The following is a 13,655-nucleotide window of genomic DNA, read 5'->3' as shown; positions in this document are numbered from 1 at the left end:
GACAGGGCAAGAAAGACACTCAGAATGATGTCGGTTCCAAAGGACCTTACCACTGAAGCTGGAGCATAAGCCCCCGGCCATTAAAGGGGAATTGACAAAGGGGGTGAAATTAGAACATTGATAAAGAAAACAGGCTTCTAAAATCTACACCAGTTCTCTAGGAACCAACCCAAAGGCGAATGTTGCCTTCAGGAAGCACCTTTATGCCCCTAGCATTGTGCTGGGTGCTTTACCTCCTGCCGTAGTTCAAGGACCCCTAAGATCGTCAGACTCAGAAACATCAAGGGACTTACTTGCCCGGGCTCCAGCTGCACAGTGCGCAGAGTCTGAACAGACTCGGAGGCTGCTGTGCTCTCCCTCGCTCTCTGCAGATATGGACCGAACTAATAGCTACTGTTTTTGCAACAGTTGGGAACAAGGGAGTGGAAGTACAAAAGAGCACGTGTTGTCCTGGTTTCCAAGCAGAACACTCTGAGAAGGCCACGCTACCCCACTTTTGAGTACGAGGCGAAGAAGCTAAGACTATGAGGCCTTTTGAAAGGATGTGTGTACTTCTGTTGTATACATTTGAGTGTGTTGCCTGCGTGTGTATATATGTGCACCATGTGTAAGCCTGGTGCCCTAGACGTCAGAAGAGGACATTGGATGCCCTGGAACTGGAACTACAGACACTTAGGAGTGCTGGGAAAGCCAGGTCCTCTGCAAAAACAGAAAATACTCTTAACTGTTGAGCCATCTTTCCAACCTCCGTAAGACATGTTTTTAAAAGAGATATTATGTGTGGAGGAAGCAAAATAAAATCAGTGGTTCTGTTTCATCTGACATAGCTGGGGATTATTCACCACGAGTACATAACTTTATCTCATGTTTCCCTTGATGTTAAATAAGATTCACAAATGGCCTCTTCTACTGTATGATTTACTCTAGTACATGTGAAGTTTCTGTATGTATTTAGTAGTAGAAACTTAATGTTGGCCACTGTTATGATTTTCAGTCATCTGCAATCAGTACTAAGTGTTTCAGAAGTTAAAAATGGGATTGTTTCAAAACTTCTTATAACATAAAGTTAGGTGTCAGATTTGGGGGCATATGTCTATAACCTCAGCACTTGGGAGACAGAGGCAGGAGGATCAGGAATTCAACATCATTTTCTGATACTTAGTCCATGTCTTAGTCAGGGTTTCTATGGCTGCCATGAGACACCATGACCAAAAAGCAAGCTGGGGAGGAAGGGGTTTATTGGTTTACACTTCACATTTCTGCTCGTTGTCAAAGGAAGTCAGGACAGAAACTCTAACAGGGCAAGAACCTGGGGGCAGGAGCTGATGCAGAGGCCATGGAGGGGCGCTTGCTGCCTGTGGCTTTCTCAGCCTGCTTTCTTATAGACCCCAGGGCCACCAGCCCAGGGATGGCACCACCCACAAAGGGATGGGCCTTCTCACCGTCAATCCCTAATTAAGAAAATGCCCTATAGACCCGCCTAACTCCAGCTAATGGAAGCATTTTCCTAACTGAGGGTCCCTCCTCTCAGAGGACTTTGGCTTGTGTCAAGTTAAACTCTCTCCAGCACAGTCAGCTTAAGTCCAGCCTGAGCTACCTGAAACCCTGTCTGAAAAACAAAATGTTTACGTGCATAACTACAAGTTGAAGAGTGCCTACTTCCGCACAGCTGGTGACATTATGATAAATCCGCTAAATTAGAGACAGCAAGCTTTCTGTCTAAAAAAAGCCTAACTCCTAGTCATGTGATCGCAACTCTCCTCTGAGAAGCCCACACCGATGGTCTCTCTTGAGTCTTACTTTCTTCCCAGTGGCCTCTCTTTCTCTTAATCCTTGTGCTTCAAATCTATGCTGAAAATGTATTTTAATAAAGTCCAACTTTGATTTAAAAAAAAACAAATGAGTAATAAAAGCCTAATTACCAATGCCTTATAGAACTAAAGGTATTCTTCTAGCACATAAATTTAGAGCAAAAGAGTGCTGGAGAGACAGCTCAGTGGATAAGAGCACTGACTGTTGTTCCAGAGGACCCGGGTTCAATTCCCAGCACCCAAACGGTCAGCTTACAGTCCTCTGCAACTCCAGCTCCAGTGAGTCAACACCTCTGGCCTCCATGGGCACCTGCATTCATGTGCATGTACACACACACACACACACACACACAACACACACACACATCACACACACGTACACGCAGAGTTAAAAACAGCAGAAAGTATTTTTTAAATATAGAAATATAGAGCAGAACTTCTCACAAGATGATCACTGAGCCCCTAGAGATTCCTCGGGCTCGTTGAGGGTGCCCATGAAATCACTTTTTACCCCTAACAATGCCGGGAGATTATTTGCCTTTTCCACTGCGCTGAAATTTACACCAGTGATTGAACAGCAGTGGTGGGTAAATTATCTGCTCCTTTCACCAGTGCCTGCCAAGTCGTATTATCGATCGTCTTGTTATTTACTATGTGGCCCGGAAAGAAGAAGAGCAAAGTGGGTTACCATAAAGCACTGCTGCTGTCTACTTAGCACGACGGCGTCTAGAGGAAAACCACCATTGGGACTGAGTTAGGACAAAAACAGTAACTATTCAGTGGACCCATTTCAGGTGCTTTCCAGGGTGGATTGCAGGGACAATCGACAGACACTTGATTATTCGGTCTTGGGTACTTGGAAGACAGTTTCTTGGAAATTAAATGTGTGTTGTAACATCAAGGAAAGCAACTGGAGTAGGCTCTAGTCGTACGCATCGATAAATCCACTCAAGGCAGGAGAACTGGAAGTTTGAGCCAGTTTGAGACACTTGGTGAGTTTTATTTAGTTGAGATACTTAGTGGGCTGCATAACAAAACTCTGGGAAAAATGAAGGGAGGAGAATGAAGGGAACGAGAGAGGGGAGGATGTCAGGGATGAGAACAGTGGGGGAGGAAGAGGAGATGGCAGAACAGAGACCCCATCATCCACCACCTCCTCCTCCACCCGGGAGAATCAAAGTGACAATTCTATAGCCGCACTCTGAAGTCAGTGACCCTGGAAGACAACTGGACGTCACCGTGAGAGAAAGCTTGCAGGGTTCAGAAACACGATAACCGCATGCAGAGAGAAACAAATTATCCTGGCATCTGCGGTCCTGGCTCCCTATCTGTAAAGAGCGGGGAGGCTCCCTTTGGCCCGGATAAGCTCAGAAGGAGTCTCCGGACACACTTATCAGTACAGATGCTGACGATTCCAGCTCTGGGGGGATTTCCGAAGCCTCACAGGCCGGGCAGTTACTGAAACCAGCACAATTGTCTTACTTTGGGAAAAAAATCCAGAGTGCTGAAGTCAGAGCCAACTTGAGAAGGAAACTCTTGTCTGACCCTGAACTGCACTGAGTCAGAAACCCCCCACCTTCTTTTCTCCCCTCTCATAGATTGCATCCCCACCACAGTTACCTCCGCCCCGCCATCCACTCTTCCTTCATTTCCCTTCAGGAAAGGGTAGGCCTCCCAGGGATATCAACCAAACAAGGCATATTAAGTTGCAATAAGACTAGGCACCTGCCCTTGTATTAAGGCTGGATGAGGCAACCAACCGGGAGGAAAGGGCTTCCAAAAGCTGGCAAAAGAGTCAGATACAGCCCCTGCTCCCACTGTTAGGAGTCCCCCAAAAAGACCAAGCTACATAATAACATATATGTACGATAACATATATGCAGAGGGCCTAGGTCAGACCCAGGCAGGCTCCCTGATTGCCAGTTCAGTCTCTGGGAGGCCCTGTGGGCTCTGGTTGGTTGATTCTGTGGGTTTTCTTGTAGTGTGCTTGTCCCCTCTGGCTCCTACAGCCTCTCCTCACCTTCTTCTCCGAGCTCCTCGGCCTAATGTTTAGCTCTGTGTCTCTGCATCTGTTTCCATTATTCTCTAGACAGTGGTGCAGGCCTTTAATCCCAGCACTCAGGAAGCAGAAGCAGGCAGATCTTTGTAAGTTTGAGGCCAGCCTGGTCTACATAGTGAGCTCCAGGACAGGCTCCAAAGCTACAGAGAAACCATGTCTCGAAAAACGAAAGAAAGAAAGAAAGAAAGAAAGAAAGAAAGAAAGAAAGAAAGAAAGAAAGAAAGAAAGTCCTTTTGTTAGCTGTTTTATTTTCTCATTGCTGGGGGGATAAACTAACAAAAGCAGCTTGTCATTGTTTGACTCCAAGTTTGAGAGTCTACTTTGTCATGGTGAGTATAATGGTTTATATTGTCAACCCGATAGGGCCTAGAAACACCTAGCAAATGAGCCAATGGTCATACCCGTGAGTGATTATCTAAATTAGGTTGGCCTATGTTGGTGCCTGTGCAATGCTATCTACCTCAGCTTGACCTCTGAGTGTTCCTACAGAGATGAGAAGACCATGTAAAAATGGGCCACACCATTCCCTAGCCTCTGGTCCCACGCAGCACAGAATAGAGAAAGCCTCTTGGCTACAAGATGCAAGGTGACCAGCTGCCTCAAGCTTCTCTAGCCTTGTCACTCCCCCAACTTGACTGAATGTGGCCTCAAACCATGAGCCCAAATGACACTTCCTCCCTTAAACTGCTGCTGATGGGTGCTGTTTTTATCACAATCACAGAGATGGTAACTGATGTGGAAGGTAGTATGGAGAAATGGGATCGCTGCTGTAGTGAAACCTGACCGTGTGGTTCTTAGACCTTTGTGGGAAGAACACGGGAGAGTTTAGAATCTGGGGCTGGAAAAGTCCTTGACTACAGGAAGCAGAGCTTAAGGAGCCGTTCTGGTAGGAGCTTGGAAGACAAGAAGGTTGAGACAAAGACAGACGGTGCAGGCCCATCTCATGAGGCTTCGGAGGGGAATACAGATTCTATGAGGAACTGGGCTAGGGGCGTAAATGTTACATGTTTTCCTCTGAAGGGAAAGGTTTCCCCAAAGGAAGTGTCACAGCTCTGAATGGAAAGGTATCCTAGCAGCTGGGAACCAAGGAATACCACAAAGTCACACTGCACAACAAACCTCACACAAGAGATTTATTGGGGAAAACACAAGAGGGTGGCTGCCTCTGCTCAGACAAGAGGCAGCAGAGAACTGAGTGGGAAGAAGGCTTACTGGGGTGGAATTTTCCAGGATGGGGATTTTCAGAGTGGGGATTGGTAGGATTTCAAGCCCTAAACTTGGGGTGAGACAGGGATTGGTGAGATTTTGAGTTCAGAAATTGATGGGTTTTCAAGCTCAAGGATTGATGGGTTTTCAAAACCTGGATGTGGCCGGGCAGTGGTGGCGCACGTCTTTAATCCCAGCACTTGGGAGGCAGAGGCAGGCGGATCTCTGTGAGTTCGAGACCAGCCTGGTCTACAAGAGCTAGTTCCAGGACAGGCTCCAAAACCACAGAGAAACCCTGTCTCGAAAAACCAAAAAAAAAAAAAAAAACCTGGATGTGAGCTTGGACTTTTGTGTGATGTTCTGGCCAAGAATCTGACTGCATTCTACCAGTGTTCTGAGAACTTAGCGAATCTGAACTTCAAAGTATGGACTGGTTACGTGGTGGAGGAAATATCGAGATTGGAAAACATTCAGGATGTGGTATAACAACTGGTTACTAGGCTTGTCTGCATCTTCAGTGAAGGGGGCAAAGAGCTGGGCAGAAGGAAACAGAAAATGTACAGTTGGGAGAGAAAAAGAGTACCTACGTTGTGCAATATTTTGCTTGTATTCTGGCAAATAAAGCTTGCTTGGAGTCAGAGGGCAAAGCTAGTCACTAGTTAACCATTGAGACCTGAAGAACTGTACAGAGAGGAAACAGGAAGTGTTAAGGCAGGACAGAGAGTGGAGGATATCGGGCTTTTTGGATGCAGGAAGAAGAGAGATAGGAAGCAACTGGAGGCTGTTCTTGGTTCTCTGATCTTCCATGCTTTACCCTGATATTTGACTCCTGATTTTAATGCCAACATTTGGGAGGTAGAGGCAGGCAGATCTCTGTGAGAAGAAGAAGAATGAGAAGAAGAAGAAGAAGAAGAAGAAGAAGAAGAAGAAGAAGAAGAAGAAGAAGAAGAAGAAGAAGAAGAAGAAGAAGAAGAAGAAGAGATCAACACTTGACACCTATAAATTTCTGCACCAGAGGCAAGTTTTGAACATCTGGCTATTTCCGTTCAGGAAAAACCCACCTCTCTGTGTTGGAACAATAAGAAAGGTGTCCTGAAAAGAAGTCCCTGCCCTATCAAAGAAATGGAAGAAAATATAACCCTTGACAGAGTGCTTGCCTTGCACATGTGAAGTCCTGGGCTTGACCCTCAGCCACACATAAACAGGACATGGTGGTGCATGCATGTAATCCCAGCACTCAGGAGGTGGAGGCAGAAGGACCAAATATTCACATCATCCTGGACTATTTAGTGAGTTTAAGGCTATTGTAGGCTATATGCACTCAGGCAGGTTCCTCACAATGGCACTGAAAAGACACTGTGGTATTTCAAATTCCGCTTCTGCACCTGAGGAGCTCCCCCCTAACCTTCAAGTGAATGTCACTGATCTGCATGAAAGATGAGCTTAATAAAGGGCAAGCGTCCATGGAAGAATACTATAGTGCTGCGTAGACCAACGAAAGAATACTATAGAGCTGCGTAGACGCAGGCCATTGAAATAATACTATAGAGCTGCATAGACGCAGGCCAAGCAATGGACACACTCAAGTTCAACCGTAGGCTTGTAGATCCATCTTTGACAGTTTCTCTCTGAAACGCTTTTCCAAGACAAAATATGTAAAAACCTGTTTATAATGAGCATTAATTGGCGAACCACTTTTTACATTCAATTTTAGTAATTAAGAGTGCTAAATTTAGCACGGCCGTGGTGGTTCACACCTGTAATCCCAGCACGTGGTAAACTGAATAGCAAACAAGGGTGTCGTGAATGCCAAGCCAGCCTGAGCTAGCAAAAACCTGTCTCAGAGCAAACAGGAAAGGGGGAGGGGCTGGTGTGAGGCAGTGAAAGAAGATTGCCTCACTGACTGAATTCTAGGTAGCTGAGCTTGGCACTGCAGACCTGGAATGCAAGAGGCAGAAGCAGGATGGCAAGTTCAAGGCCTGTGTGGGTACTGTGGAGAGACCTGTCTCACGAGAGAAAAAGAGGTAGAGGAAGGACAGGAGGAGGGGAGGGAGGGAGGGAGGGAGGGAAGGAAGGAAGGAGGAAGAGAGGGAGGGGAGAAAAGAGGGAGGGAGGGAGAAAGGGAGGAAGGGAGAGGGAGGGAGGGAGGGAGGGAGGGAGGGAGGGAGAGAAGGAGGAAAGGAGGGAGGGAGGGAGGGAGGGAGGGAGGGAGGGAGGGAGGGAGGGAGGGAGAGGGAGGGAGAGAAGAAGGGAAGGAGGGAGGGAGGGAGGGAGGGATAAACAAATATGGGCCTGCAAAGATGGTTCACTGGCTAAGAATGCTTTTTTCTTGGGCATTAGTGGCGCTCACTTTTAATTCCCACACTGGGGCGGATCTCTGTAAATTCAAGCCTTGAGCTGGTCTACAGAGCGAGTTCGAGGACAGCCAGGGCTACACAGAGAGACCCTGTTTCAAAATACAAAACAAAACAAGCAAAAAAGTGGTTTTGCTCTTGAGGGTATCCTAACTCCAGTTTCAGGAGATACCTTCTGATGTCAGCAGGCACCAGGCACATTGTCCACGTGCATACAGGCAGGCAAAAGCTTCACACAAATAAATAAATATTTTTAAAAATTAATGAAGAAAGGACAAGGGATATAACTCAGTAAAAACGAGCATGCTGCTGGGCGGTGGTGGCGCACGCCTTTAATCCCAGCTCTTGTGAGGCAGAAGCAGACAGATCTCTGAGTTCGAGGCCAGCCTGGTCTACAGAGCTAGTTCCAGGATAGGCACCAAAGCTACAGAGAAACCCTGTCTCGAAAAACCAAAAATAAAAAAAAAAAAAGCTCACACACGAGCACATGCCACACCTTCGAACACACACACAAACGAATTTCATTCAGTCGACCTATAATTAGAGTTTTCGTATATTTTCGTTTTTAATCTATGTAAAAGTGGCAGGTGGGGGGAGCAGGAATGGCTCCAGGCTGAGGTAAATTACTACGGTGTTGTCGCCTTGTGAGTAATGACAGCTACAAGGTTTCTGATGACAAGGGCAGTCTGCCAGGTTCTGGGCTCACCCATTTTGGGCAGGAACTCCTGAAGAAGACTGTAGGAGGTTTAAAGACCCTTTAGGGAACGGCAGACTTGTCTACCTGAGCCCGAAGTTGGGAAGAGCATGGCCATTCCCATGTGCGTTCAAGATCCGAACCCACCAGCTCCATAGACATTGCGTCCCCAGCAGTAGAAAGACCAGGAGCGGGCAGCTGGTCCAGCCTTAGGGGCTCAGTCACCCGGCATCATTGGCTCAAACGTCAGAACCGTCAGCATCGTCGTCAGCATCTTCTCCCTCCTGGCTCCCGGCAGGCGGTGGCAGCGGCGTCACGGGGCGGAGTCGCCCTAGGGCCCTTTGTCTTTGGAGACCGGTGAGTGCCGAGCGCCTCGGAGATGCTGGGGACCAGTGGACTCCTAGCGCAGTGCTCCCTGCGGCCCACCGAGCTCCTCTCCAAAACATACCTACAGGGTGTCTCTCTGGAGACTTGGGTCTTCCACACGTGAAGTCTTCCCTATCCTTACTAGAAACTTATTTTCTCTGTTTTCTGAATGATGTTCCTAGAAAGGACGTGGAATCTGTCCCGTCTTTCCACCTCGGCTGACCCTGTGCTGTGTGTCTCTTTATCTGTCTTAAATGACCGTGGTTGGCTAAACCTTTATTAAACAGAGCTTTTGTTTGTTTTTGTTTGTTTGGGGGTACTGGGAGTTGAACCCAGAGCTTCCAGCAGGCAAGGCAGCCAGCTGCTCTAACACTAAGAGTTATATTATCAGCCTTTTTTCCCCCTTCTATATTTTAAATTCTTATGTAGGACTTAAGTTGCTCGGGTTGGTCTTGAATTTGCTCTCTTGCAACTTCGCTGAGTACTGGAATTAACCGGACTGCGCCACCACGTGGCTCAACCCTAGAGAAGGTCCAGGCTAACTAGCTAACACGGTAAAGACGCTGTGCGCTGCGCTGTACGGCATTTCTGGGTCAGATGACAGTTAATAATACACTTGAAGCCAACTTGACCTGCATGAAGTCAAAATACAAAAGTAATAAAAAGTAAATAACATCTGTATACACCGTGTAGGAATCTGATGCCACTTTACTCGTTTGTGGGGTTTGTTGTTGTTGAAATACATTATATTGTGTGTTTGAGATGAGTCTAATATAAATCATAATAAAACTAGAGGTATAATAAACCCTCGCATCCCTGGTAGTTACCTATTAGAACTGAAGCATTTACTAAACCAAGTTAGTTGTTCGCTGGTGTATTGCCTCATTGTATTATAATTTATGTCAGTGTCTTGTTATTTATTATACACACACAGAGTAAATGGCATTTTTCTGTCACTGCAGCCAGCCTGGGTTACATGAGATCCTGCTTCAAAATAAATAAAAATTTAAAGCAAATAGAAAAATGTAAACAGAGACCCTAAAACCCTTTCATGTATTCATTTAGCAAGCATTTATTGCCAGCCATTGGGTATTGAACTAGAACAGTGGCCGGGTAGTGGTGGCGCACACTTTTAATCCCAGAACTTGGGAGTCAGAGGCAGGTGGATCTCTGTGAGTTCGTGGCCAGCCTGGTCTACAGAGCTATCTACAGTGATGCTTCTAGGATAGTCAAGGCTACATAAAGAAACCCTGACACAAAAGAAGGAAAGAAAGAAAGAAAGAAACAAAGAAAGAAAGAAAGAAAGAAAGAAAGAAAGAAAGAAAGAAAGAAAGAAAGAAACAAAGAAAGAAACAAAGAAAGAAAGAAAGAAAAGAGTCAATAAGCAGAAGTGGATACTGCCGTCATTAACATCACACCTTGGTGAGCCGTGAAGATCAGTCACTAGATAGTTAGAGGGAGATTTTTTTAAAAGTGCTTCCCGAACAAGGAAAATGTAAATGAGGTGTCTCACCAGGTCTATGATGTCAAAATCTTTTCAGATTTAAGCTCTTACATGAACAAGATATAAATATTTGGGCTGATGAATAAAGTATTTGCCTCTAAATTCAATCCCTGGAACGCATGTAAATGTGGGTGATGACCGACTCCGTGTATACCCTGGCGCACACAGACAGACATACAGACACACACACACACACACACACACACACACACTAATAAATGTTTTCGCTTGAAAATACCATAAAACGTTTTTCAAATTGAATGTGTTTGGAAAACATTACACACTATATATATATATATGCATGTTCCCTACCTGATGGGGATCTTGCTGGATTTTATAATGTATATCACAATACAAAACCTTTGAAGACATGTAACAAAGAAACATATTTACCTGGCGTGGTACACACCTTTAATCCCAGTCCATAGGTGGCAAAGGCAATTAATTGGATCTCTCTGAGTTTGAGGCCAGCCAGAGCTACACCGTGAGAACCCTGTATGTTTTTTTTTAAATCATGTGTATATGTGTATGTCTATGTGGGGACATGCACATATGAGTGAGGATGCCCTCAAAGGCCAGAAGAGGTTGCTGGATCTCCTGGTGCTCGAATTACAATTGATAGTGATCAGCCCATTAAGGAAACTCGGGACCAAAACCACATCCAGATCCTCTGAAAGAGCAGTAAGCATTCCTAAAGGCTGAGCCATCCCTCCAGCCACAACAGCGTCAATGGTGGGTACAGGATGTTGCTAACTACCTCTGACTGGCCTTCAGGTGTACCGCGTGGTGTCAGTGGTAAGATCTGAACCTGGGTCCTCTGCAAGCACAGCCTGTTCTCTTGACCAATAAATGAGCCTTTCCTCCAGCCCAGATGAATGTAGGTTTTGGTGTCACCTTTGGCTTTGAGATCATTGAGTTTGAAACGTAAGGACATTTTTGTTAGGAGTTTTTCCTAACGCGAGCTCTCTGCCGAAGCAAAGATCCCAATCAAGCCAAATCAAAAAATATCCAGGTTTAATGGAATTCCTGCACTCTCGGGTGGCCTGGGGGGGGGGGGGACCAGGAGGCCACTAACCAGGAGGAAGAAAAGGGGTCAAGACTTGGCAGGCACAGGGACCAGGCCTCAAAAGATGGAGGCCAGAAACTGGGGCTTACAATTTTCATTCATTTTCATAAGGCTCTTTTTGAGAACTTACATGTGGTAAAAATGAGAGCCTAGTTCTTAAGTTTTTTATGTTATTTATTTACTTTATGGGGTATGTGTGGAAGTCAGAGGACAGCTTAAGGAAGTCAGGACTCAAACTCACACCCTCGGCCTTGGCGGCACACTCCATTACCCTGATGATCTGGCCCATACAGCATTTCTTTTTACAGATAGAGTCTCACTATGTGGCTCTGGCTGGCCTGAAACTGGCTATGTAGACCAGGGTGGCTTAGAACTCATAGTGATCCACTTACCTCTGCCTGCTGAGATTATAAATATGCACCATGATGCCCAGCTCCTAAAGTGCTTTTAAATTAATCCGGAAAGGTTTAGTTTAACCTCTTGGTGAATTGGCTGTGAAATTTTAAGATTGGTGTCGTGTCTTGGGCAGAGAATGAATGACTTCCTTATCTAATGGGGCTGTTCTATTGAAACAGCTGGTTTCCTCTCTTTACAACGAAAAATGCTTTACAGAAATGCTTTCCTTGGGGGAGGAGGAGTTCTTGAAAATGCCATAATGAAATTCATTATTGCTTATAATTAATATATGCTGATTAAAAAACTTTTTAATAAAAGAAATAGCATCTTCATCTTCACCATTAGAGAGAGCTATTTGAGAGCTATTTTTCAGGGTGTCTCTGTGAACAGACTGTTGGACTCTAGCGTCCAAACACCAAGGAGGAGTCGCCCCCAGAGACCACCTCACACACCACAGCCGATGCAAAAGCATGAGGATTTTATTAATTCTGTCATGACAGGGTCCCTCAGCATTCGGGAAGCCGAGAGACCTCGAATAGCTGGTACAGTCTATTTTTAAAGGGGCCACAGAAGCAAGGGGGGTTGTTCTTTGACTATTCTGATTGGTTTATTCGAAAGGGTTATTACCAATAATTGGCTGGAGAGCTGTTGCCAGATCAGATGAGGTAAGAGGTCATTTTGACCCCGTTTCCCAGGGGACCGAACCAAAACATACATATATGGGCAATTGTTCAGGAACTGAGTACGTGCGAGTGTAGCTGTTAGGTCCTTGGTTCCCAGGGGAGGAGGGGAAGCACTATGGCACAGAGGCTGAGAGGATTCAGAATTGTCAAAATGGCTTCAGGATTGTCTTAAAGTCTTATAAGACAAAGTCTGTTCTTTGATAATAATTAGCAAATCAGTACACTTCACTCTGCTGTTGGAATGCCTGCTTCCTCCTTCCCCCTTCCTCTTTCTCCTCCTCCAGTTTTGAGGCAGTCTTATCTTTCCCAGGCTGGACTCCAACTCCCTGTTTAATCACGGATGATCTCTTACTTTGCTAATTCTCCTGCCTCTACCTCCTGAGTGCTAGAAGTATAGGTCTTTGGCACCCAGCCAGTTTATTAGGTCCTGTGCATGGAATTCGGGACTTCACGAATGACAGGCGAGTGCTCCCTGGTCCTGGCCCTCCTCTCTAAGGAAAAAGAACATCTAATCTTTCTGAAGACTCTCAATTCATTAGGCAAGGACACTTAGTTCTCTGTTCTGGGGAGATGGAGTGGAAATGGAGTGGAAAGAGGAAACTAAGTTTCTCACAGCTGGTAACATTCGTGGCCCTCTGGGATCTTTCTTTGTTTCTTTTTTCTTTTGCCGGGAACTGATCCATAGCCCTGGCTCACCTAAAGCTCACTAGAAGCTGGCCTCAAATTCACACAGATCTGCTTGCCTGCGCTGGGATTAAAGGCATGCGCACTGACACCCAGCAACCTCTGTTTTTTTAAATATGTGAGTCAGACATGTAAAAGCCTGAGAATAGCAATATCTCAGTTCCATTCTAGGGAGTGCCGAGGCAGGAGGATAACCAAGAGTTCAAAGCCAGCCTACAGAGTGAGATTCTGTCGAGAGAGAGAGAGAGAGAGAGAGAGAGAGAGAGAGAGAGAGAGAGAGAGAGAGAGAGAGAGGAGGAGAAAGATGAAGGACAACTTAAGTACTACATTAAAGAATGTAATGTAGGCTGGGCAAGGGTGGCGCACGCCTTTATCCCAGCATTTGGAAAGCAGAGGTAGTGAATCTCTAAATTTGAAGCCAGTGAGTTCTAATACAGCTAGGCCGACACAGAGAAACCATTCTGCTTCGTTTTGTTTTTCAAGACAGGGTTTCTCTGTGCAGCCCTGAGACTCACTCTGTAGACCTTGAACTCAGATCCACGCTCCTCTGCCTCCCGAGCGCTGGGATGAAAGGCCTGCACCACCACTGCTTGCTATGCACTGTCCTAATGAATAGTTTGTGGACTATGGATTGCATAGGTCAGTACCGATCAAGACTTCTGAATTTCCTCCGCTTCCTGTGGTGCCTCTCATTCTGGGTACCCACCCTGAAGCTGTTATCTTACTAGATCTCTGCCAAACGGCAATTTAGAATATCATAGCAAAAATTTTAAAAATGCCTACATAAGTGAATGATGTTTTTAGATTCAGGGAAAGTAATAGCCATCTTCGG

Source organism: Microtus pennsylvanicus, chromosome 1, assembly GCF_037038515.1.
Source record: "Microtus pennsylvanicus isolate mMicPen1 chromosome 1, mMicPen1.hap1, whole genome shotgun sequence".
Classification (NCBI taxonomy): Eukaryota; Metazoa; Chordata; class Mammalia; order Rodentia; family Cricetidae; genus Microtus; species Microtus pennsylvanicus.
The sequence above is the reverse complement of the archived record's forward strand: the minus strand, read 5'-3'. Positions refer to the sequence as shown.